General features: G+C 40.6%; 1 protein-coding gene across 3 annotated transcripts in view; it reads left to right on the forward strand.

Annotated features, from left to right (window-relative positions):
• DPH6 (diphthamine biosynthesis 6) overlaps positions 1 to 25,893 on the forward strand; it is a 444,382-nt gene that overhangs the window by 406,246 nt on the left and 12,243 nt on the right. For 2 of the 3 annotated variants that reach the window (XR_009264244.1, XR_009264245.1), the window contains 3 exons: positions 440 to 534; positions 24,592 to 24,655; positions 25,816 to 25,851. The gene's annotated coding sequence lies outside the window, so the exon portion shown is untranslated. The remainder of the gene's footprint in view (positions 1 to 439; positions 535 to 24,591; positions 24,656 to 25,815; positions 25,852 to 25,893) is intronic. The other variant, XR_009264246.1, reaches the window with a different exon arrangement.

The following is a 25,893-nucleotide window of genomic DNA, read 5'->3' on the forward strand; positions in this document are numbered from 1 at the left end:
TAACAATGCTGATTTTTATCATCATTAGATTTTGTCTTAAGTATTTCTTTAGGGTTGCTTTCCTGTTGTATTTTAAATAACTTTAACCCGAACATCACTTCCAGGTCTGGGGAAAGGCATTTTCATTTCAATCATATTACAAGCAGAATTTCTGCTAAGATTACAAACCAGAAAAGTTAGAGACCTAATATTTTAACATTAGTTCCATTTGGTATGATAATGGAGAACTCCTCAGGCAAAACATACCACAGAACCAGAAACAATGGATGCTTGCTGGCTGTCAGACCTGTACAAGATACAAGAGTCTTTATTCCTATCCTACCCCCGAGAAACTGACTTTGCAGTGGTAGATAAATGTATTCAACAGCTATTGATCGTGCACCTGCTGTGTACAAGGTCAACAGTGAAAATGCATCATTTTTCCGTTTTTGCATTTTAGAGTTCAAGACATTGCTGGAAGCAGAGATGGATAAGATGTTACCCACACTGGTTCTGGCCCCTGTGATCCATTTACCCTGAGGAGAAATTATCCAGGTAGGATGCTGGCTTAGCACCTAGACCGCCAAACAAAGATTCTACCACTCAGCTTGAGGAGTAAGCTTTTACACTAACTGTCCTCTGCACCATTCTGATGAGATCGGCCACATTCAGGGTGGTATGGCCATAGACCTCAGCACTATTCTGAAATGTCTTTATCTTACCGGTGCAAAGCTGGCCTAAGGATCTTAATACCGAAGTTCACAGTTAGGCAATAAGACCCAAAGTAAACTTTTCTATCTAGGTATAAACATGTGTTTTGCTTCAAGGGTTCAAAAATACTTCCTATTAACACAAACTCCCTTGAACTGTTAGCTCCCTGCTACAGCTGTGTAAGTCAGATTCTTCTGAACTACTTGAAATGTAAATGGACTGATTTTTCTGGTTGTGGTTTACCAGTTATGTCAGCACCATCATTTCTTGTCCACCGACCAGAGAAATTGTAGCTGTAGATGAGAATGGTATCTGACATTCTATATGGCTTCCCTTATCAACTCACTTTTAGGGCCCCACATTTAGCAGAGAAAGCTCTTTTCTATATAGCAGGTTGTTATATTTATCCACCATTGTGCCAAACACCCATTTCACCCAGACCATCTCATTCAATCCTCACAGTGATCCTCAAAGGTACAAAGAGGCTCAAATGACTCAGACAGGTCATCACAAACTAAAGAAACAGCATTTGATCCAGGGTCATCTGACACCAGAGCTCTTATTGTTAATCACTTCACTTATCCTCCTTCTCTAAGAATTGTCTTTCCATAATTAAAATTAGATAACAAATGTTTAAAACTCTTTTACAAGAGTGAATTCTGAGAACTTAAAAACTAACTCTTGATCAAAATGGAAGCTTTTTATTAGTGTCCTAAAGATAGAGCTAGAGATCAGAGGCATGTATATTTACTTCTAATTTACAAGTTGGTATGTAGGAACAGAAAACATGGTGATAAAAGACTATTTCTGCCTTTTTACACATTAGGCCATTCTTCCACCATCTAATTGTTCAGATGCATATTCTGCAGTGTCCTTCAGCTTCCCCACCATAGTCAAAAGGTTCTGTACAGCTATTTGAGTATATATGATGAGATCTATTTGGAATAAAGAGTGAATGTGATTTTTCTTTTTTCCCTGCGATATATAAGCATGAATCAATAAAGGATACTCTTGAAATTTCTCCAAGGAATGACATGCATTTCCAATTAATCTCATAACTTGTCTTTAACTGTTTGGCTATGTTCCATAATTGGTAGGTGTTATTTTAATTCAGATACAAAAAAAGAGAGAGGGAAAGGGAGAATGGCCAGGCCAAAGAATGGGGTATACATGAGCTTTTAGACACATTCTACTCACCCAGTCAATCAATGTTTTTTGAGACCCCAATACATTTGGCTGATCTCTGTGAGTGATCACTATTGTCAGTTCTTAACAAAATTATAAAAATGACTTGCCTTATAAGATTTATCAAATTGGCGGCAAAGCTTGCTCAGGGTCCAGGACATCAGGGTTAGTGCTTACCTTTCAAGGGGGAGTGTCAGTGGAAAATCACTTAACCCTCTAGAAAAGGTGGCTTTTAAGGAAAAAATTTGGTTGACAGAACCCTGGTAGACAGGGAGAAAGGAGGACTTGAAGTTTGGGTGAAGGTTCACAATGAATGCAAGAAAAACGGATCAGAGCAGAAAGTAAAGAAATGTTGAGAGAATAAAAACCAATGCATCTTCCTTCACTATTGCCTCCATGAGAGCACCCAAATCCCTTCACACAGCACTCAAGGCCCTCTACAAGCTGATGCCAACCTTCTCCGCAACTCTGAGAGCACTTTGCCTGTGTTTTCTGTCCCGCCACCTCACCGAGGGCTTTCTCCCAGCGACATGGAGCACTTTCACATGTGGGTCCCCTGGAATGTGCTTCCTACTCAGCCCCCACCTCATCTGCCTGGCAAAGTCTTACTCAGTTTTTGAGTCTGTATATGCCACTCTCTTTTCGTGAATACATTGTAAACTCTCCTATCCCCCACCTCCACTCACCACACCCAACGAGCAGAAGTTAATTGCCTTCTCCCTAAGTTTCTCTAGCTCTTTCATTATCTGTCATATCATGTTGCCATCTGCTGGGGATCAAAAAGCCTATCTTATTCACCTTACTATACCAAGCGCATAGTCAGCATTGAATACATTTTTATTGACATGTGTTGCTTTTGGGTGTCCAGACTGGCTTCCACTTCCCAGCTCCTCCGTGATACCCCCCTTAATAATAATGATGATAACTAGCATTTTTAAAGTACTCCATAAATCACCAAGCACTTTCAAACCCGTGTTCTAAATACCTCAGACTTGGTGCCTTAAATAGCAGAAATTTGTTTTCTTACAGTTCTGGAGGCTAGGAATCCAAGATCAAGTTGTCAGCAGGTAGGTTTCTTCTGAGGTCTCTCTCCATGGCTTGCAGATGGCCACCTTCTCACCTCCTCACAGAACGCCCCCTCAGTCTGGGTTGTCTGGGTCCTAATCTCCTCTTTTTATAAATGCACCAGTCATACTGGATTAAGGCCCACCCATATGACTCCATTTTGCCTTAATTATCTCTTTAAAGGCGCTATCTCCAAATCTAGTCAAATTCTAAGGTACTGGAGGTTAAGACTTCAGCATATGAAAGGGGAATTGGGGCAGGCGGTGGGGGACACAATTCACCCAGACCAATATCCATTATTTCATTTATTCCCTCCAGCACTAGCTATAGCCACGTCTCCCTCTGCACCATTTTCATGGTGAGCTCTACTGTGCCTCACTTAACTCCTTCAATGCTTCCCCAGTCTAGCCCTAAGTCTCTTTATTATGGAAAGGGCCTTTGTTCCTTAATAAGTGAATAAAAACAGTACTTTGAAATTCTAGGGTTTCTTACAGAGTTTAAATTGTCAAAAACCCAGTGCTAATGTCAGTATAGGAAGAAAATAGAAAAACTGCCTCCTTTCTAGCACTGAGAAGACAGGAAAACAATGTAATACGTTTCTTTGGGTTTTGTAGTTATTAAAAATCTGACTAAAGGATTTAAAGTTGCGTGTATTAGCCACTTCAATGAACAAATGCTGGCCTAGTTAAGAAGGGAGTCAAGTGATTGCTACCTAGTATATCAGCCTACCTTCTGACCCAGGGAAACACCCACCACAAGAATGTTCCTTTCATAGGAAGAAAAGTGCTTCTTTTCAAAAGGGTCTTAATCCCAGGCCAAAGTTGGGAGCATTGTGTGTTCTACAGTGTATTGACTAAGAGCCTCTTGAGAACTCTGCAGATTTCCCTTGCTTCCATGTTAGTCAGGGGTGAACAGGGAATTCTTAGGCGGTACGAAGACATCGTGTTTTGCAGGTCTTAGCCATCTCTGTCTCCTCCCTCATAAATCACTCTCACACTGTGCCCAGAAAAAAAGCAGTCACGTGCAGCCCAATGCATTTCAGCACTGCATCTGAGCTCCAGGTGGAAGACACAGTGCATGTGACGTTGACCATGACCTGGATGTGGAGCTGGTCCAAACTCAGACCTACCTGTCTCAAAAGGGGAGTCACTATCTCTGTCCTCTTTTCATTCATGTGTTGAAAATTGGGGAAATAATGCAGAGGTTCAAGACATGGTCATAAGAAAACTCCTCTCCAGTCAAGAAGTACCTCCCTTCCTTTTGCAAGGTAGAAAAATGTGAAGTCATCCCTGTGAGAAAAATGGTTTTTGAAATGTTTTCGGGAGGGTGAGAGGCTGCCGTTTCTCCTCTTCCTAAGTCACTGGTTCTTTTTGTCTCTCCTCTCTTCTCCCTTTCACGTCCTCAGGCTTTTAACAGAAACATTTTATATCCATATAGTGAAGTGACTTATGTGTGTAAATAGATGCAAATAGCTATTAAATGTTCGGGAAGTAGCATAACCATCTTTTTACACAATTTGTGCTGGTGAGTGTTTCTCATTATAATTTCCCCTATCCCCTGACGAAAAGCACTTCCCAGAGATCTTTGTGGCAATATATGTACCCAGATTATGATTTCAAGAAACCCAGGACACTGTATGGAGGAGAATGTCTTTAAGATTTGAATGTTTTAAAAAATCATTTTAGAGAGAGGGCGAGCAGGGGAGAGGGCAGAAGGAGAGAGAGAGAGAGAGAGAGAGAGAGAGAGAGAGAGAGAGAGAGAGAGAGAGAATATTAAGCAGGCTCCATGCTCAGTGCAGAGCCCAACACAGGGTTTGTTCCCATGACCCTGGGATCATGACCTGAGCCCAAATCATGAGTCAGACACTCAACCAACTGAGCAACACAGGTGCCCCTAAGATTTGAAATTTAAGAAATTTTTTGTCATTAGGTGATCAATATTTAACTAGCAAGGTTTTGATTTTAGGATACACAAATATATATTTGATTTTTGTTTCTAGAATATTTTTAAGAATATATGTAGGCTAATTTTATTCTGTTTCCTTGACTTTATTAACCATGCCCTCTTGCCAGAAGAATTTAGGATTTAGTGATTGTGTCAAAATTAGTCTATGCTGATGAGTATTTCAACACCCAAAACACAAAGGTGTGTTAGAAGACCCTGTCAGTGCACAAGGAAAATTGTAAGCAGTTATGGGAAAACGAGCATTTTTCAAATGAGCCTTGATTTCCCTCTTCCTTATGCATATCAGGCTATGAAAATACCTCTTAATATTTTTCCTCCGGATCTGTGTCATGTATGTGTACGTCTGCCTACTAGATCTTGTCCTCTCTCCCCTCTCTCTCAAGGGCTCTCCCTGTTCTTCCTCTAATTGTTGGGCAGTGGGACAGAAAGATGGATCTGCTAAGTGAGTAGAGCTTGCAGAGAGCAGAAACAGATTTACTAACTTTGATGATGGCTTCTACTGAGTCCTTACCATACACATGGCTGAGTTGCCATAAAGCTAGCTAAGCCAATCGCCCTTAATAGGTTAAAAGATGACATCGAGAAATTTTAAGCAGGAATGATTTCATTCTCTCCTCGCACCAGTTATATGGTTAGCTGGTTCATGCACTGATTTGTTATACCACATAGGGCGGGCTCACAGTCCCTGGCAGATTTCTGAAGTTTTGATGGAGTCAGAAACTGACTGTCTCCTGGGAATGTGTAAAGAAAGGAGGTTGGAGCTCTTCTCCCTCAAGGACACTGTCTTCAATCCATTATCTCCTACCCGTGCACAATAGTCTAGTCTATCAAAATACAGTGATTGAACAAAATTTGATTTCACATAATGAATGCATTGATTTAATAAAGGGTTTGTAGTACATGGTATTATAGTTCCCTAAATGAACACTGAAATCCTAAAATGAGAAAACTTATCATTGGTCCCAGTTAAATCATAGCCACTTCTTTTAACCTGCATACCCTAATAAGATACTAACCCATTTGATACTTTAAAAAAAAATCTGTTATCTTATATAAGTGCTTAACATTTTCCAGCTATTTTAAAGCCACCTGTTTTTCCTATCATAAGTACATCTGGCATCAGGCAAACAGATTATAGCCATGGACAACTGACTAATTTATGATGTTTTTATATTTTCATATTTTTGGCAGACTAATCCAGTTTGATATATTAACCCAGCTTTCAGAGATGAATCTTGAAATCTTGCACTCTTGCAACCCTTTTACTTTGTTCTCTTCCAAACTCTAGAATATTTTTTCCATGTCCTAAAATTTAATTAGAAAACAGACAGGGAGAGCAAACTGAATCCTTATGTTCTGCCCATCTAGTGCCCTATCTAGCTGGCTTCCTAGAAGAAATTATGTATCTGTCTACCCAGTGTTAGTTGTGAAAGATCTTTGTACTTTTGATCATTCTCTCTTCCTAAGTTCATTGGGCACACTGGCACTTGTGTTTGTATCCTAGTTTGACAACTGCATTTTTGCCTACATGTAATGGGAGTTTGGTAGGTCAAACAAAGTAGAAGAATCAGTTGCCTGTCTTTGAAAAAAAAAAAAATTTGAAGTTTTGAGCAACAGGGAATGGAGGCAAGACTATTTTCTGTAGTTAGAGAAGCCAAGTCCACTCAGCTTCTCAGAGCATCTTTTTGATTCCACATCCCCTGATGGGTCATCCCTTGGCTATTTATGGGTAATTTTAACTGCTGGGTTGAATATGCCATATTCCTCCTTTAAATATCTACCCAAGGCCCCAAAGTAATGGATGTGTTTTTAATAAATCTAACATATAAAGCATTCATCAGACATACTTCAAAACAGAGAAACTATCAGAACACCCTGAAAGATTCATTAGAACATTTTAATTTTTTGCAGACACTGTCACCAAGTTAAATAAATGTGTGTCAACTCAAAACTGAGATGAGAAATGGCAGAGTGTTTTATGGATCGAGAGTCAAGAAGATAAGAACTCTAGTCTTATCTCTATTGCTGACTTGTTTAATGACTGTAGTATGTTTATCACTTATTCCTAACCACTCTTCCCTCTGGCCAAAAACCAGAACAAATGTCTACAGAGGATTTTGAGCTCCTAATAGAATAGCTCTCAGTAAGTTCAGCTGAAGTAATAAAGCCTTCCATCTATAAGCATAAAGTTAGCTTGCCAGCCCAGTTCCACCATTACTTGGTACTTGACTCTGAGTTAACCCCTACTGAAGAGTATTAGGAGGCCTATTGTTCAAGGCCCAGTTCCACCATTACTTGGTACTTGACTCTGAGTTAACCCCTACTGAAGAGTACTAGGAGGCCTATTGTTATTGTACATAATACTACAATGAACATCTTTTAACAAATAGATGTGTTTGTGCATTTATATGTTTATGTCTGTAGGGAGAATTCCTAAAAGTGAACTTCTTCACTCTAAGGTTAGGTAAATTTAAAATGTTCATGTGTATTAAAAAATAATAATTAAATAAAATTAAATAAAAATAAATAAATAAAATATTCATGTATATTGCTAACTCGCCCCTCAAAAAAGTCATACCAAATTTGTACTCCCGAATACATGTACGTTCCTATTTCCTCACACCCTTGCTCACACTATTCACTGACAATCTTAACTTTTTGATCATTAGCAGTATCAAAAGTCAAAGAGAGAATTTCACTGTAATTTGCACTTCTTTGAGTAAATATGTGCATCTTTTCGTATTTTAGTAGTCTCATTAGTTCATGCATACCCCATTCCCAATTTCCTAGTGTGTATTTGGTGTTTGTCTTTTTGCTTTGTGATGCTCTTGGTAGATTAATGTCTTTGTAAAAACAGAAAAGCTGGGAAGAAATTCTAGTTAATTTCATTCATGAAGGACACTTATAAATCTGAAAACTTTATGGTGATCAGCATTCCTACCTGAAAGAGCGCAAGACCTCCCCAGGTATGAGCAGTGAGAGGCCCTAGCTGTGTATCACCTGCATTATTACCATACTCATCTTCGAAATAATCCATATTACATGTAAAACAAAATGCAGAGAAGTCCAAGATGTGATCTCTACCCTTAAGTAAGACGGGAAAGCTCACCTTCAGTAAGAGTAGTTAAAGGATATAAAGAATATTGCTTCGAAGAAAACACATACTCGAATAGACAGAGAAAGATTCAAAAGTACAAGAGTGAGAATTAAATGTGAGGAAACAATATGTAGACAAGGGTGAATAGAAGAGAGGTTTGGATGAGGGGACAGGGGGAAAGTTCACATATGGAAAGATAGGTTGGAGTCAAATTATTGAAGGCCTTGGCTACCTGGTTTATGCCTGGATTTTATGCCATAAGAGCAAGTGAAATTTTTTTTTTCTTTTTTTTTTTTCAACGTTTTTTTTTAATTTATTTTTGGGACAGAGAGGGACAGAGAGAGACAGAGCATGAACAGGGGAGGGTCAGAGAGAGAGGGAGACACAGAATCGGAAACAGGCTCCAGGCTCCGAGCCATCAGCCCAGAGCCTGACGCGGGGCTCGAACTCACGGACCGCGAGATCGTGACCTGGCTGAAGTCGGACGCTTAACCGACTGCGCCACCCAGGCGCCCCGAGGAGCAAGTGAAATTTTTGACACCAGTATGAGATAATGAAAATAATTTTTAGAAAGATCATTGTGACCTGTGAATAATGAATGAACGAATGAATAATTAATTAATTAATAGAAAATGTCACATTGGAAGAGAGGATGACAACCATATTAATACTTTCTGTGGGAGAGAATCAACTAGTTTAAAGGAAAAGTGGTTAGCATTTTCGTCAATTTATAATGCATAAAACAGCTATAGAACTAATGCTACCTAATGTTACCTAAGAAAAGAAAACTGATCCAAACCCAGAATTCTCTGTGTGTAGATTGAACATTCCAATGCAGTGCCTTTTTCTAAATCTGTGATTCAGCTTTCGTACCCCTCCACTCGCTCATTCTGATGATGGTAAGCCTTTCCCTGTTGGGTCTGGAATTCATACCAGCTTTCTCACAGACCAAGAAATTCCAAACATGCTATTGTCATTACACCTCATCAGTCATCCTAAGGAATGGCTTTATTTATTCTTGTGATTTGGAGAAATGAGGTGATGGTAGAAAGGGCTCAGAATAATGGGAGGAAGGTGTTGGCTTCACAGAAGCAGCAATTCCTTTCTTACTTCGTTTCCTTTACATGTTCCTAAAGGTTAGGTAATTGAGCTGAGCCCCCTGCACTATTACTGCACTGCAGTATCCGTTCAATAAACATTTATTGAGCACCTACAATAAATGTCAGGTACTGTGTAAAGTACTGGGAACAGCATTTAAAATATAGACCCAGTCCTTCCTCCAAGAGGCTTACAGACTGTCGGGAAGCATATAAACAAGTTCACATTCTACTGTGCTCTTCACACAGGACAAGGGGTTGGACTCTTCCCTTGAAATGTTCTACATGTAACGACCCTACAGTACCCCGTCCCCAGTTCACTTCATGTTGTCCTCCACTTACATTCCTTTGTGTACTAGGTATAGAATCCATTTCTGAGGGGTATAAGAGGATAAAAGGAATTCAAACAACATATATCTGGTAAACTTGCTGCAAAATGCCAGATGCGATAGTGGTTATGGAGATCACCAAACAGTCCAACGTGAAACCAATCCATGGAATTGGAGAGATGCAGTAAATGCATTTGCAAAGGTAAACTTCCTAATGTGGGTAATAAGTATTAAATAGATGGCACAGATAGTAAGTGCTGTGGGAACTTAGAAAACGAGGCATAACTTCCAGAAGAGGTGAGCTTTGCACTCTGTCCTGAGGGATGGATCTAACTGGAATAGGTAGAGGAGACCAGAGGTGTCTTGTGGAAGCCTGATTAGTGGTGTGGCTCTTTCAGTTCCCAAGGACAGAAGGCCAGTACAACTGACTCATGCAGAAGGAATGGTCATGGGGCTTCCACATGGCTGGAGTCATGGGGTTCTATGATTTGAATTAGTTTGTCTCCCCCTCTTGGCTCTGCTTTCCTCCGCACTGGCTTTTGTCTCAGACTGACTGACTCCACCTAGTTGCTGCCAGGTTTATAGTTTAGTCCATTAACCACTCAACACAAAAGACAATGGTTGGGTCTCATCACAGTGGCTTCCTCCATGAGCTCATTTTTTCGTCCTACACGTACAGAGGGGTAATGGTCTTACCCACTTCTCTAATAGTTCCAAACAAACTCCTATGATTTACTCTGATTGGACCCACTTATATCAGTTTCCCATCCTTGAGTCAATCATGGTAGCAAGGAGACTGGACTTAACTGATTGGCCAGGTCTGGATTATGTCTCCAGCTTTGGAACAGAAGCAAGTGGGGATAGCACCATCTGAGCCATATCAAAACAAGATTAGGGAAGAGAGGTGGCTCCCCAGAGAAAAAAAAAAACTGTAATGCTGTCACCAGAAAAATAATAATAATCACCATCACTTATGATAAAGAATTTACAGCAAGTACTAAAAACTTACTCCCTGGGTACTAGTCTAAACAACTTTCATATATTATTTATTTATTCCTCCTAACATCCTGTGAAGAAAGTAATCTTATCCCCATTTTTAGGTGAGGAAACTAAGGCATGGAGATGTACAGAAATTTATCTCATGGCTAGTAAATGTCACACCAGGGAGTTGAACCCAGGCTATCAGATTGCAGAGTTCATGGTCTTACCCACTATATTTTACTAAAATTGACTTCCTTACACACAGAAATCTAGCTAATGCTCAGACTCAGAAATGAGCAAGTGCATCTGAAGAAAGGTGAGAAGACCAGCAATCCAGAAAGATGGTAATTTTGGTCTTTTCTCACAGCTATGGTAACAATATCCAGAAAGCTTTTAGGCAGTGCTATCCTCACCAAGAGGTCAAGTTCTGACCAGACCCAAGCAACCATCAACTGAACGTCCAAGGGGAATGAAATGATCACTACGGAAAATTGAATTATGCCCCAGAAGCTACCCCAGCCCAATCCACTCGGCAACTTGTAGTTCACACTTTTACACAATTTACCAAGCACTGATTTCATATCTATATGTGATTCAAATTCCCTCTCTCTCTCTCTCTCTCTCTCTCCTGCTTTGAAACAGTATTCACAGGGCATATATAGATCTTAGTTAAAACTAACAATGCATTTAAAAACACACACAAAATCAAACAGTTGCCATTTTGGCATTGAGAAATAGCAGAGCCGGGCTTGAGTCTGTTTACCATGCATTTCCTGATGCAAAGCAAAAGCAAGCACAGTTGAGAAAACACCACAAAGCATTATATGGCGACAGCTTGTGTACTTCAGAAGAGAAATGGATACATTAGGAAAAGTTTTTCTCCCTTTGATGTAGAATATGTGCTCTTTTTTTGTATTAAAATGGGAGTTAACTTTAAATAAATAAAATTCAGCCTGTAGGCTTCAGAAAACTAATGTTGTATTTTGACAATGTCATTTCTCTGATCCTTGGAAGCATTATGGGAGTTAACTTGGGCCTTCGTCATGATTTTCCTTTATGGCATGGAGAGCACATTATTTTTTCATCTCTGTGTTATTGATTTCCCCTCACTTCCTCCCACATTTTCTCTTTGCCAGCTGTTACCTCTGCCCCTTCTGCTGCCCCACTCACTGACTCATGCGAAGGAGTGGTCATGGGGCAGGTGAAGAGCCTTTCTGCTGTGTCTTTGGCTGCACGCCATCCAGGCACGGCTGCCTCAGTGCTCCCTCCTCAGGTGCAAACCTGTCCTCTGCGTGGTTTCAAAACCTGGACAGACCTGCCTTTAATAGATCAGAGTGAGCCTTGTGTTCCCCTGAAAATGCAGCGGAAGACACACAATTTGTACTTAGCATGGCTTTCATTGGATTTGAAGATGTTCCCCTCCGTTTAGGACAGAGAATGCAGGAGCCTTATACGTTGATGAGACTTGTTTTCTTTTGTGTTTCTATTTCTCCGAAAGAGTACTGAATAGTCAAATATCACTCGATCTGAGCTCCCGTAGAATTTGGTAATAAAGCCTTTTTTCTTCTAAACGAAATTACTTTCAGGTAAACGAATATGTAGACACCTCAAATAAGGTGTGCTTTGCTACATGAGGAAAAGGAAGTGTTTTTATCCTATTAATTGTCCATTTTGATCACTCTTTCTATTCAAGGAACTGCTTCTAAAACAATGCATTTGAAACATACAGAGCTACAATTAGAAAAAGAAAATTCTTTAATATGAAAAAAGTTGCCACGATTGAAGAATTTTCAGAATTTCTTGGTTATTATTTGGAAATTTATAGCTTCTAGAGTTGAAGTTTTTCAAACAAAAGGTGTATTTGTGTGTAAGGAAGAGTCTGAAATTATATGCAAAACAGTGTGCATATGCATGTTTGTGTTCTGAAGAAAGGCTTCATGGCTCTAATCAATTCTCAGGAGGGCTGATGACAGAAAGAATTCCCAGTTCACCTGTCTCACTCTCCTCCCTTCCCTTGCTTCTCTGCAGTCAACAGCTCTCTGTCTCTGCCTCTCTCTCTCTCTCTCTCTCTCTCTCTCTCTCTCTCTCTCCCCCCCCCCCCCCCCCCTCTCTCTCTCTCACCAGCTTCCTGTTAATCCCTTCTCAGATGAACTGTTCTTTTGTTTTCTGACCTGGTGAGGCTGAGCCAGGGTGGTGATGGTGGTAAATGGCCAGACTGCAGTGAGCGCCCTGGGGGTGGGCTGTTAGGAAGATGGACGGTGCCTCCTAGACCTGCCCTGAGGAGCATCTCCTGGGAGGGAAAAGGTGCATCCAAGATGCCACCGTGTCAAACCTCCATTACACTGAAGATACACTGACCGAGACCATCCAGGGTAGAGACTGAAGTGGGTAGTAGCTTTCCCTGAATACTTCCCTGTCATCCATTTTTTCCCCCATTTGGTTTTATTTCTTATTTGATGTTTCAGGGCATCTTTTCCCCCACTTTCCTTGGCTTCAGTATCCATTACAACATCCTAACACTCTAATTGGCTTTCTGTGGGGGCAAACAGGAGGCATTGCTTCCGGCAGGATAGGATTTTCTGTCCTGTTGATTGATGAGTTAATTTTTATTGGACACCATGTGCTACCAGCAGAACCAAAAATCCAAAACACGCTTCTAGCTTTAGGAGTTTATGTTCTGATGAAAGTAAGACAACACATTCCAACCTCCCAGTTTCTTTCTCTTACCAGTAGTATTCCCTTCTATTTCTTTCCTTTAAGACAAGTCTCCATAAGCAATAAGTGGATACTGAGGTACCCAGACACATAATTTAGGGCCCAGAAACAAGCTATTAAAAAAAAAAAAAAAGCGGAGGTGCCTGGGAGGCTCAGTCAGTTAAGCATCCCACCCCAGCTCAGGTCATGATCTCACGGATTGTGAGTTTGAGCCCCACGTCGGGCTCTATGCTGACAGCTTAGAGCCTGGAGCCTGCTTCAGATTCTGTGTCTCCCTCTCTCCTTCTCTGCTCCTCCCCTGTTCACATGCTCGCTCGCTGTCTTTCTCTCTCAAAAATAAATAAACGTTAAAAAAAAAGAAATTAAATAAATACATACATACATACATAAGCCAATTGGATCAGGCAGCCTGATGGGGGGAGTGGGTTCATTGGAAGAGTTTGAGTAATCATATTCATTGAGTGGTTGTTCAATGCTGGACTTTAAAACAGTCAAACATTTCTCCAGATTCTTTTGGTTCTATCCTATGTCGTTAGATTACATTATGTCAAATTTTAAGTAGTCATTTGAAGAATGTTTCATTGTGCCTCCATGTCCATGCTATAAGAATCCATATGATTATTCCTCCATAAATTAACGGCCCCCCTTTCCAGACATTTCATGTTCCTTTCACCAAGTGCTCACAGCTGAGTAACCCAGAGTGTTTCCCAGTTTGCTCAGAGGAAATTTGGTGCTCAAATAAGCTAATTGTTTCATCTCTGAATCAGTCACAATATTTCTGAACCACCATTTCCTCCTCTGTAAAATGATGGTATATTGGAGATGGTGATCTTTAAGATTCTTCCAGCTCTGCATCACCTCCCACACACACACACACACACACACACACACACACACACACACACACTTTCTTGTATGATTTCTGATCTCATTCATACCCTTATTTAATTAAAAAAGAAGCTGCATACCAGTATGACCCATGTCTGCCTTGTTCACCTATATACCCCTGGTTTCCATATAAATGGAGTGCACTCAATATATACTGAAGGAATAAATTACTCTACATGCATCGTGATGTGCGCCTGAAATCCTTCTTTAGAAGGAAAGGGTCCATAATATAAATTCTCACATTTCATTTGCATACAATTCTTACATCATGTGTAAAAATCTTATGTTCACTCTGCCTGTGCAGCTACAGGTAAAATGTTATCACTTCTTTCTCTTCTTTTTTTTCCCTTGTTGATCTAATTCTCCTGCATAGTTTTCATAAAAGTCCCCAATTTGAAAAGAAAGCTAAAATGTAGAACAAGAAGCCTGCCAGCTGGTGGCCAGAGCTGGGGCTGCTCAGAAAGAAAGGAGCAAGGTCCCTAAGCCCAAGGAGGCCACTAAACCTACCCTCTGACCACCAATCTAACAATACACAGAAGGAACAAAGCTCCTTGTTCCCTAGGCTAAAAATGCTAAACTGTCCCAGCAAACAATGGGTCTGATGCTTCAGAACTGGGCAGAATGAGCCAACCACTGCCCAGAGGCCCTGGAGACTCCCATTGTTGCCCAGAAAGAGTCTACCCTGAAACTAGGATCAAAACAACTTCAACCATGTTAAATGTGCTGCTTTTATCTTTCCCTGTGAGTCAGAGGTTTTTCTCTCAACATAAAGCTTAGCCAGAACAGTGAGATGGTGTTCTTGGAGAGGGGGATGGCAGGAAGTTAAAGGGTGGATTATGGGGAAGATCGAGTTAAAAACGGGAAACCAAGATGGGAGAAGAGATGTACTTGGATTGATTTTCTCCCTCTAAACGGCAGTCTAAAGCGACTTCCTTCCCATACATTTGATGGGCAATGCTGCTCTCTAGTGGCCAAGTGAGATGAGCACATGTTCCAATTAAATTCCCATAATATTTAGGGGCATTTTTTGTTGTTGGGGATTTCATTGTTTTTGTTTTTGTTTTAAGTTTCTTTATTTACTTTGAGTGAGAGAGAGCACATGTGCAGGAGGGGCACAGAGAGAGAGAGAGAGAGAGAGAGAGAGAGAGAGAGAGAGAGAGAATCCCAAGCAGGCTCCTGGCTGTCAGCACAGAACCTGATGTGGGGACTCACCAGCCAGGGAGATCTCGACCTGGGCCGAAACCAAGAGTTGGTGGGTCCGGTCGCTTCACCGACTGAGCCACCCAGGTGCCCCTCATTTTTAAGATTATTTTGGTTTTATGTCTTAAAATGAGAAGATAGACATTTTACCAAAACACATAATTCCTTCTAAAAGAACTCAGGTAACTCTCCTCCTCTTTGTTTCTTCACTCATTTTTCCATGATGTTCCTACATATGTGGGCAATTGTGGGCCTTCCCAGCAAACCATGTGGCCCGGGTGTTTGAAGAGGCCTAGGGAGGCCTGGCACCTCTCTTCCACCTCAGGCTCTGGCCACTAGAGGACCTCTGGGAGACGCACCGGGTGGACATTTTCTGTCACTGCTCCCTTCAGTTGGAAGGCTCTGTCCTTATTTCCTCACATGGATGGTTCCTTCCCATCACTCAGCTAAGCTCAGAGGCCACTTGGCTCCGGCAGTCCCACTGCACCCCCACCCTCCCAGAATGCCAATCCCCAGCACATTATCATTTTTCTGGCTTCATACAGCTCATTGCTTTTCAAAATTATGTTGTTTATTTGTTTCCTTATTTACTGTCTCTCTCTCTCCTCCATCACAATATAAGCTTTATAACAGCAGGAGCCTTATTTTTTTGTTCCATTCATATATCTCCAAACACTAGAAAATGTTGCAGGTGCTTGGCACATAGCAGACTCTCAAAAAATATTTTTGAATGAATGATAGAAAAATATTTGTCTCCTAAAACTTCTCTCACAGCAGTAATAGTTTTGTCTAACATGCTGCCATCTCCAATGTTAGGAAAGTGGGACATGAAGATATAGGCAGAATTTCACTAGGGAAATATAAGGTACAAAACCCCTGTCCAAGCATCAGCAGAAGTAGCAGATTAGTCTTGCAAATTACTAGTACTAGGTTTAATTTGATTTTTAAAAGTCTGATTGTCTAGGTTTCTCCTTGTCTGCTCAGCAAAAAGTCCTACTGTATGCAGGTACAGTTTTCTAAAACAATAGAAATACCCAGAAGGGAACGTAATGGTAAAGAAAATTCTCAGTCTTGTTAATAATCAGATGTCAGTTGGTAGTATGATTTAATTTAATTGATTTAAGAGACATAAAGCTATGGATATACAACCCGATCATATCAGGAGAGTTTTTAAGAGGACAATATACCCTTTCTTGGTAATACCAGTATATCCTGTGCTGTAGTGACCACAATATCTGCCTTCATTATACCTTTTATTTTTTTAATGTTTATTTATTTTTGAGACAGAAAGAGAGTGTGAGCAGGGGAGAGGCAAGGAGAGACTGGGATAAACGATCCAAAGTGGGCGCTGTGCTGACAGCAGCGAGCCCAATGTGGGACTCGAATTCATGAACCATAAGATCATGACCCGAGCCGAAGTTGGATGTCCAACTGACTGAGCCACCCAGGCACTCTGCCTTTATTATATCTTTTAAAGCAAATGTTTAACGGTTTCCTTATGTAACTATAGAACCATCTTTAAAATAAGACATGTTTTGATAGTCTACTTATAGCAAGGTTTTTGTTTCATTTTTTCCTTCCTCCCCTCCCCCCATATAAAATATAATATGCCACTCCAGTGCATAAAACAAAAAAAAAATTCTGAGCTTCCCTGGTTAAAGCCATGTAGGGACCCAGAGTTCTGCCCAATGAGTCTCTCTCACCATTCTGTCCTCCCTCTCTACCCTCCTTCCATTTTGAAAGCCACTAAGTTCCCCCAGTGGAGCTACAGGGCTCCTAAATACAGACAGAAAACAATGGTGTAGATCATACCCATGGTAATCCCAACACTTTAAAAATTCTAATGTTCTATTATTAATTCTGGCTAAAGAGAAGCACTTATTAAACAAGCTAATGTGTGATTCCATACATTTGCTTATTCAATAAATAATGTGGATTGCGTTCTTACTATGTGCCGGGCTCTGCTAAGAACAGGGAATACCTGTGAAACAAACAAGGCCCCTGCTTTCACAGAGTTTATTGTAGTGGGAGATACTGATAAATGGACAGTTATAATGCAGCGAATGTAGCAAATGTGATGATCGGGTAAATACAGAGCAGAGCATACAGGGAGTACACTTAGCAGGAGCTTTATAGATCAGATATAAATGTAAATGAGTGAAAGGTGTGGGAAGTGCTTTTCCAGCTAAGAGGATCACAAGTACACACGGGCCCAGGGTGAGAAAGGGCATGGCCCACCTGAGGAACCAGAAGAAGCTCTGTTTCAGTGGAGCATCAAGTGTATGGGAGACACAACAGGGAGAGGGAAGGGTGAGGCTGGAGAGGTGAGCAGAGTCCACATCACAAAGGGTAATTGTAAATAGCTTGAACTTGAGCTGGAGGACAGTGTAAACCTATTGAAAGATTATAATCAAGCAAATGATGTGATCAGTTCAGTTGCAGTTGAAGAATGCCAGCAAGCCTAATCAATGAGGTTGACGAGGAGAATGTTGTAGTAATTGAGATGAGAGATGATGGTAGTCTAATTTAAAAATGGCCATTGACATGGAGAAGAAAGGTATTTAAGAAATACTCAACAAGACGTGGTTGGTTGACTATGAGAGATGAGGGTAAAGGAAAGGGAAAGGATCATGTCCAGGTTTCTGGCTTGAGCTACTGAGTGGATGGAGATTCCATCATTAATACAGAAGAACTAATATGGGCAGAAGGATAATGAGTTTTATTGGACATGTTGTGGGATATGCTTGTCAGACAAGCAAGTGGAAATAATTGGGATACAGTTGTGTATGTGGATTTGAATCTCAGAAAAAGTACGGCCTAAAGATAAACATAGAGGATTCATCAGCATATGTGGTTGGTGGTACTTGAAAACATGAAAATACATAAGATATACAAAAGATTTGTAGAGAAAGAAAGAGAGGCTCTAGAATAGAACCTTGTGGGACAACACATGCAAAGGGCAAGGAGAAGAAGGGCTCCACAGGAAACAGAGAATGAAGCAACAAGAAGGTAGAAGGCAAATCTTTGGAAACTAAAAGAAAAAAGTGTTTGGGGCACCTGAGTGGCTCAGTCGGTTAAGCATCCAACTTCATCTCAGGTCATGATCTGACGATTTGTGGGTTTGAGCCCTGTGCCGAAGCACAGAGCCTGGAGCCTGCTTCAGATTCTGTATCTCCCTCTCTCTCTGCCCCTCCCCCCTCACACTCCATCTCTCTGTCAAAAATGAATAAATGTTAAAGGAAAAGAGTGTTGCAAGGAGAAAGTGATTGACAATGTTGGATTTTGCTGAGAGATAACTGAGAAATGTTCCTTGGTTTTATCCAGAAGGCACTCATTGGTAACCTTAGTGAAAATAATATGCATGGAAGTCATAAGAATAGAAGTCACACTGTTACAGGGTCAAGGGAAGATGGAAAAGTAGAGACAACAGTGAGACAATTCTTAGGAAGTTTCGCTATGAAAGAAAAGTAGGACACAGGGTGATAACAGAATAGAAATGTAAGGTCAAATGAGGTTTTTGTTTGATTTTATGTAGAAATACTGATGGAAAGGAAAGTATTGTCATTTCTATTTTATAGAGAATCAAAGAGGTTAAGCAATTTACCCAAACTCAACCAAGGTAGAGGTGGTCAACCTTTTTTGTAACACAAAACTCCTATCTGTGTACACATCAGATTTAATTCAGTGGCATGATGGTTTAAAACATGAAAATTAATAAGCGGGTAAGAGGTGCCATCCAGACAAGTTTAGCTTTTGGTGTGTACCCAAATACCTCCTAGGCACACCCACAAATTCAGCTTCCAGGAGACATAAACTAAAACACTACTCATGCAGAGCATGTGTTCTGGAATCAGACTGCTTAGTTCAAATGCTAGTCACATGTGTACTAATTTAATGACCTTAAGCAAATCACTTACCCTCCCTAAGTCTCAGACTCATTAGTGTAATATGAGGATGTTCACAGTGTCTATTTTTGGTACATAAGTTCTCCATAAGTCTCTCGTATTGCTACATATCTTATGGAGACACTGACTGCCCTCTGTTCTAGGCTACCTTCTTGAGGATTTTGTATAGCAAACAGCCTTGGGACACAGAATTAGTGTCTCCCTCAAAGCAAAGGGCAGGCATACCTACTGTCTATGATAAAAGATTTAAGTTTACTAAGCTTAGGTCTCCTCTTAGGGCTCCTACAACACAGACCACTGTGTATGCTGGCATCTCCATGGAACTGCGGGGCCAGAAGAACTATACAAATATGCTGAAACTCATGCTTTAGCCTGAGTCGTGAGTGATAAAGTCCTTTGTCTCGTTCTCAGGAGGTTTATGTCTTCTGCCAGGCCTCAGAAGTTTGCCAATAAAGCAAAATCTCAGATCCCTTGCAGTTCTTCACATCTTATAGAATTTAAAGATGAAATGAGTTTGTTCATTGAAAATGTTTAACACACTCCTTGGTACTTAGTAAGCACTCCATAAATGCTAACTCTATATTATGCCCATCACAATAAGGGTATGCCGTGGGAGTACCACATAAATGAAAGCATGTATGCCTGAAGCCCCACTTGAAGAAATCAGTCCTGTGTGTTAAAGCTTTGTGTAATTCTAGGAGTATACTTTTATATATTCTGAATACAAATGCCAACGGGAAGGTAACTTACATAACTGTCCTTTCCCATCAATATCTCAATGACTACCAACACTCAATTCTCATAGCAGAATTTGGCGGAGGAAGACTTAAGAAGTGTATGTTTTATGTGTGTGGGAGAGAGCTTTGAACATAAGGCATTGCCCAGATAAACAGACTTGAGTAGGAGCTAAAGGTATCATTATGAGGATGAGGTTGGTTATCTATCTTGTTCAGTACTGTATTTCCAACACAAGACCTAGGATACAGAGGCCCAAAGAAATCTTTCTTAAATAGATGACATCTCAGAGAGAAGTTCAGGGAGCCTTTCTTTGTCATCCAGAAGTAGATATCTCAGTCACTGAAGTGTCCCTGTCCTCAAATTATCTCCACCAAACTTGACAGCCATTTTACCTACTAAAAGGAAACTCCATCAAAAGTCTAAGATAAAAAGAAACAATAAAATAACAAAACAAACTTTTGACCTACTTTGTTATGCACTGAAAGGCACACTTTGGCAGACAAAAAGGCTTGTGCTATGTAATTGTCATCAATGTTTCACTTAATATTTTAATGAGCTGAGCAACTGACATCCTGGCTTGAACACATGCCTTTTGTGGGTCTTGTTGCTAAGCAAAAGAAGTGTATAAAAAAAACGTGTTGCCCTTTTTTTTTTTTTCAAAAAAACAAAAGTCACTAATTCCTGAAAACATAAATACATCTCAACTGCCACTTGGATTTATACAAAGATGATTCCTGTCATCCTCCTTCCTTCTCAAGCCAGCTCTTCTCATATTTTCCTTTTCCCTCAGAGCTGCTGTGTTGGGTTCCAGACCCCTATGCCGGTTCCTGGATGCAGAGCAGATGCTTCTGAGCCAGGACATGTCTGCCAGGACAGGCGGTGTCATTTTTAGCTATTTTTCTCTTCTACTTTCCCCAACCCTTCCCAGAACTACACTGATACATTCATTTTAATATTCTTTCTTTCCCTTCAGCTGGCAAAGTTTTCTCCATATCTGATGTTTTTCTCTATTTACTCTATACTCTTCTCTCTTCCCTCCCCCCCCCCCGCCCTCAGTTCTCTCCATTTCCCTCTCCCCGTGGATGGGTGATCTCTTGGAAACTCCAGGATGATCAAGAAGCAGTTTTAGAGAGGGGTGCCTGGGTGGCTTAGCGGGTTAAGCATCAGACTTCAGCTCAGGTAATGATCTCACACTCTGTGAGTTCAAGCCCCACGTCAGGCTCTGTGCTGACAGCCCAGAACCCGGAGCTTGCTTCAGATTCTGTGTCTCCCCCTCTCTCTGCCCCTCCCCTGCTCATGCTCTGTCTCTCTCAGTCTCAAAAATAAATAAAAACATTAAGAAAAAAAATTTTTTAAACAAAGAAGCAATTTTAGAGAAGCAGGGGAGATTGGTAATAGGATTCTAAATTTGGGGCACCTGAGTGCCTCAGTTGATTAAGTGTCCGACTCTTGATCTCGGCTGAGGTCATGATCTCATGGTTCATGAGTTCAAGCACTGAGTCAGGCTCTGTGCTGACAGCATGGTGACTGCTTGGGATTCTGTCTGTCTGTCTGTCTGTCTCTCTCTCTTTCTACCCCTCCCCAGCCTTTATGCTCAAAATAAATAAATAAACATAAATAAATAAATAAATAAATAAATAAATAAAATTGGAGGGTGGGGGAGCAGCAGCAAACTGAATACTCTCTAAGCAGTGTGGTATTTACATTCCTTATTCGCCAGCCCTTGAAGATAAACATTAAAAATTTCCCCATCATATAGATCGAAAAACTAAGGACTGAGAGGTTAAGCTACCACACCAGGTTTAACAGCGAGTAAATGGCACCACCAAAATTTGCACCCAGACAGTGTGATTCCACGGCTGACTCAGCCTTGTGCTCTCATGTCTTGAGCTCAGATTTTTTTTTTTTTTGGGGGGGGGGGTGGATAAACAGGAGTTATCTAAACAATTTAATAAAGGAGAGGTCAAGTTCTTCTAGGCAGAGGGCATGGCAATGTATAGAGGCCTAAAGATGTGAACCAGCTTAACAAACTTGGTGAACCACAATATACACAGGGGAGTAACCAGGAAACAAACAAAAAACCTAGGAAACTTTGGAGACTCATTTATGACATACTTAGGAGTGGAAAGACATGGAGGGTCATATTTAAGAGACTTGGGCTCAAATAACATCTAACATAATGGTCAATGCCTTATTTAACCTCGGTCAGCCCCTATTTCCTCATCTCTAAAATTGGGATGACACATATTTCACAGTTTAATGGCAAAGATTTTTAAAAGATAACATATGAATTAGTTTTGTAAACCGTGGCATTTTATGCAAATATCTTTCACCCTCTTAGCTTCTCCCTCTCTGTCACGGAAAGTAGGTTCATAATTGAGACTGAGGAAGCAACTATAAAATAAAGGACATTCCAGGGGCCTGGGGAAATCTTGCAGGCAGCCTGCAGTCTGGAAGTTATTCTTTTTGAGCCTGAAGTCTGGGAGGTTTATGAGACCCATCCTAACCCAGCGGCACAGAGAAAACGGTTTTGTCAAAGACATTAGTCAAGCATTTTTCTACTTGAGAGAAATTGCACCTTTGAACTCTGGAATTTTATGGATTTTTTGAAATATGATAAGAACAGAAGTGACTAAAACAAAGGAATGCTAGACTCTATATCTTAAAAACTGAACTTTGAGAAAATATGGAGAACCCGCAGAATTTGTATACCTGCTCCAATCCAGTGAGCTGGTATGGGATGCAGGTCAGCTCAGAACCTGGACTGGGGTGGAAGCCAGGCTCATCAGCAGATGAAAATGTGGCCCGTGACAGAAGATCCTAAGCCCAACACAAGAGCCACCTCCCCAAGCCACCACTCGGTTTCAGTACATGGAATGATTTGGAGCCATTTGCAACTTGGGCAATACTAGTCAGCAGAAAATTCTGTCACATTTTGAGGGCTCCTCTCTGTCCCTAAGCACCATTCTAAGAGCTAAAGGTAGAGCCATGGACAGGACAAGCAATGTCCCTTCTCTCTTGGAACTTACATTCTAGGCCTAGTTGGGTAGGTGGAGAGTACAAATAAACCAGGTGATTTCAAAAAAGTGCTCAGTGACATATAAGAAGTACTCACCTGTATTTGTTAACTGTATAGATAGATTAATGAGACCTAGGATTCTCTCAAAAGGCCCTCTTTTTGCCACAAGGCAGTCAAGCCAACTGTCTTCATTGGCAATGCCATTGAAAGCCGTCATTCAAATTCATTCAGCCATTTGGCAAACTGTTCGTAAGTATCTATTCCATGCCAGGCACTATGCTAGGCGCTAGGGATATAAACACAAACATATCCCACTCAGTAACCCTTTTCTTGAGGAATCAGCTTCTGTGGACTTTGTTCTTCTACTGATTTGGCCCACTTGCAGATTCAGCCTGAATGTACCTGCTACCAGGAGGACACAGAAGGCTTGGTGTCAAAAGGCTTGCAAGAGCCTGGATGGCCCAGGCTTCCCATGTAGAAGTAAGGAGTGACATTTTCACAAGGCAAGTGGCTCCCTCCTGGAGGTTCGCATTGTTCTCAGAAACTCATGTAAATCTAGTAAAGAAAATGAAAGTTAAGCATTTGGCAGTGTGGCGACCAATTCTCTCCCAAGCATGAGCACACATGGTATTTAATTTATAGAATGGTAACCCAACCACAGAATGTTCTAGAAGTCTTCAATATTCTAGAAGTCTAAAAGCCTAGAAGTTTACCTTCTGTAAAGAGGAGTGGGAAATCATTACAGAGGAAGAGTCTTACTGGCAGCTGCGTCCACACAGCAGAGCAGAGTCCTGTGAACTATAGTGCAAGGTCCCCTAACTACTAGCTCTCTCTGGGCCCACAAACATGCATGGACACATACAAATAATTAGGATGGCTTTGGCCATCTTATTATTAATATTTGGCCAGTTCTATAGCATCTTTTCTTCACTAAATTCCATGATGCCTTTGACAAAAGCCTAATCTTTTCTTGCCAAGATATAAAGCTCTCTTCCAGGTGCCTGTTAATCCTTTTTTATTTTTACTTTTTTTTTTTTAAAGTGAAGAGAGTTTATTGAGCTAACAGACCCATTTAATTTGTGATTTCAAAATTGTGACCAGAGAAGTTTGAATTTGTGAGTTGTTTAAACATTTGCAAGGTGGAAAACAGCCCAGATGAGCAGCCAGAAAGGCCGAGAAGGAAACACAGGTGATGAGAAAGGAAAATAATCTTCCCCAAGAGGCGGAGCAGGGAGCAAATGGAAAAATACATTACAGAGCAAGAAAGAACACATTGTGTCCACCAGAAAATTGTTGTCAATCTCTTCTCAATTTTCGTCCAAAAAACATGCATGAATATGCAACAATAAATGTACGTGCCAAATGGGGTTACAAATGCCATCATTACACACAGCAGGACAACAAGGCTCTCTTTTGAGGTAGGAGACTTGACAGGAAGAAGAAATCTAAACTATGTTCAAATTTAGCAGAGAGCCCTTCTGGAGGAAAGTTGATCCATAAATCCAAGATATAAATAAACAAGCCACCAACTTAGACAATGTTCTTGAAAAACTGACGAGGCAAATCTCTTAAGTTGGAAACATGGCCCCGAATTCCGTTGGGTTTCCCCTGACTTGATGAAGGACTATAATTGCTGCTCTCCCTAACCCGCAGTCCCACCCTGCTTCCACCCATACACAGGCACCCCTCCCAGATATTAATGTGACTTTCTTTTTAGCAGGCTGAGGTATCACACTGACCTCTTTGACTCCATGTCAGTTGTGGATCCTAAGAGTCACCAGGTAGGCTTTTCCAGATATGCTTTGGTTTGATTTCTTACTATGCCTCTACCTTAAGTGGCAGGAAACTTTTTTTTTTAATTTATATATAAACTTCATAGGCCATGAATGAGAACGGTAATTTGACTAATATAGATTTTATATTGTATAGTACTATTATCAAAGTACTTTGATAACTTTATAGGTTGATTTTAATTTTGTTTTGTTTTAACCACAGAGGAGACCTGATTAAGATTTAAGCCCTTCTTCAGGATGGAAAATTCCATCATGAACCCTAGACTTAGTACTCTGAACAGGAGCCTCAGTCATATTTTTGGATACTTGGTGAAGCAGATGTATTCCTGGATAGATGGTTGAGGCAGGGTACCCTCAGAGCTATTAGGCCATAAGTGACAGCACATAACTCAAGGGTAAAAGGCTTGTTCTGAAAAATACAACTGACTATTGTCCTAAAGAATGAATCCTGGAGAGAATAAAACAGACCACGAAGGCGAGGGCTCTCTCCTCTTCAGTGCTGAGCACAGTGCCTGGCATGGACGAGTTGTTCTATGAATAATATTTTGAATAAGTGGATGTTCCCTTATCCTCATTGGTATATTCACTAAGTACCTGACAAAACACCAAAACCTGAAATCATACTTCAAATTTGAAAATTCAAATTTTTCAACTTCTCTTACTAATGAGTATTTTGCCACTGTTCCCAATGGATGGCAGAATGAACTGACTAGACTCTTCTATACTCAACTTCTCATCTTTTAAAGCTCAAGGATCCTTCACCTATAAGACCTGTAAGACCTGTACTGGCCTTAACTCGGATAGATCATTTTCTGTTCCACAGCCCATCACAACAAAGATCTGGGAAATTCATAAACCACCTAATTGTCCCCTGAAACACAAAATATCCAATTCAAAGCAGAGTATGGGTCAAGGGACAAAGACGGTTTTCTAATGGTTTGTGCTTCACTATGTTTATTATTATTTTTTAATTTTTTTAGAACGCCTTGTTTGGAATGTGAGTACTGTATTTTTATCCTACCAAGAATAGAAGGTTTTGTGCCTGAAAAGATTTTTTAAATTGATAGAAGCCATGAAAAGGACAAAACCACTGATAGCTTATGTTCACTTATGGTCTTCCTAACCCTCTCTTCTTGGTTTCTTTACAGCTGTTAAGTATGTTTTGCCTGAATGCCACCAAGACAGTGAGTACACCTCTGCCCCTCTGCACTCACCTTGAGGTCAGA

Source organism: Neofelis nebulosa, chromosome 7 (assembly GCF_028018385.1).
Source record: "Neofelis nebulosa isolate mNeoNeb1 chromosome 7, mNeoNeb1.pri, whole genome shotgun sequence".
NCBI lineage: Eukaryota > Metazoa > Chordata > Mammalia > Carnivora > Felidae > Neofelis > Neofelis nebulosa.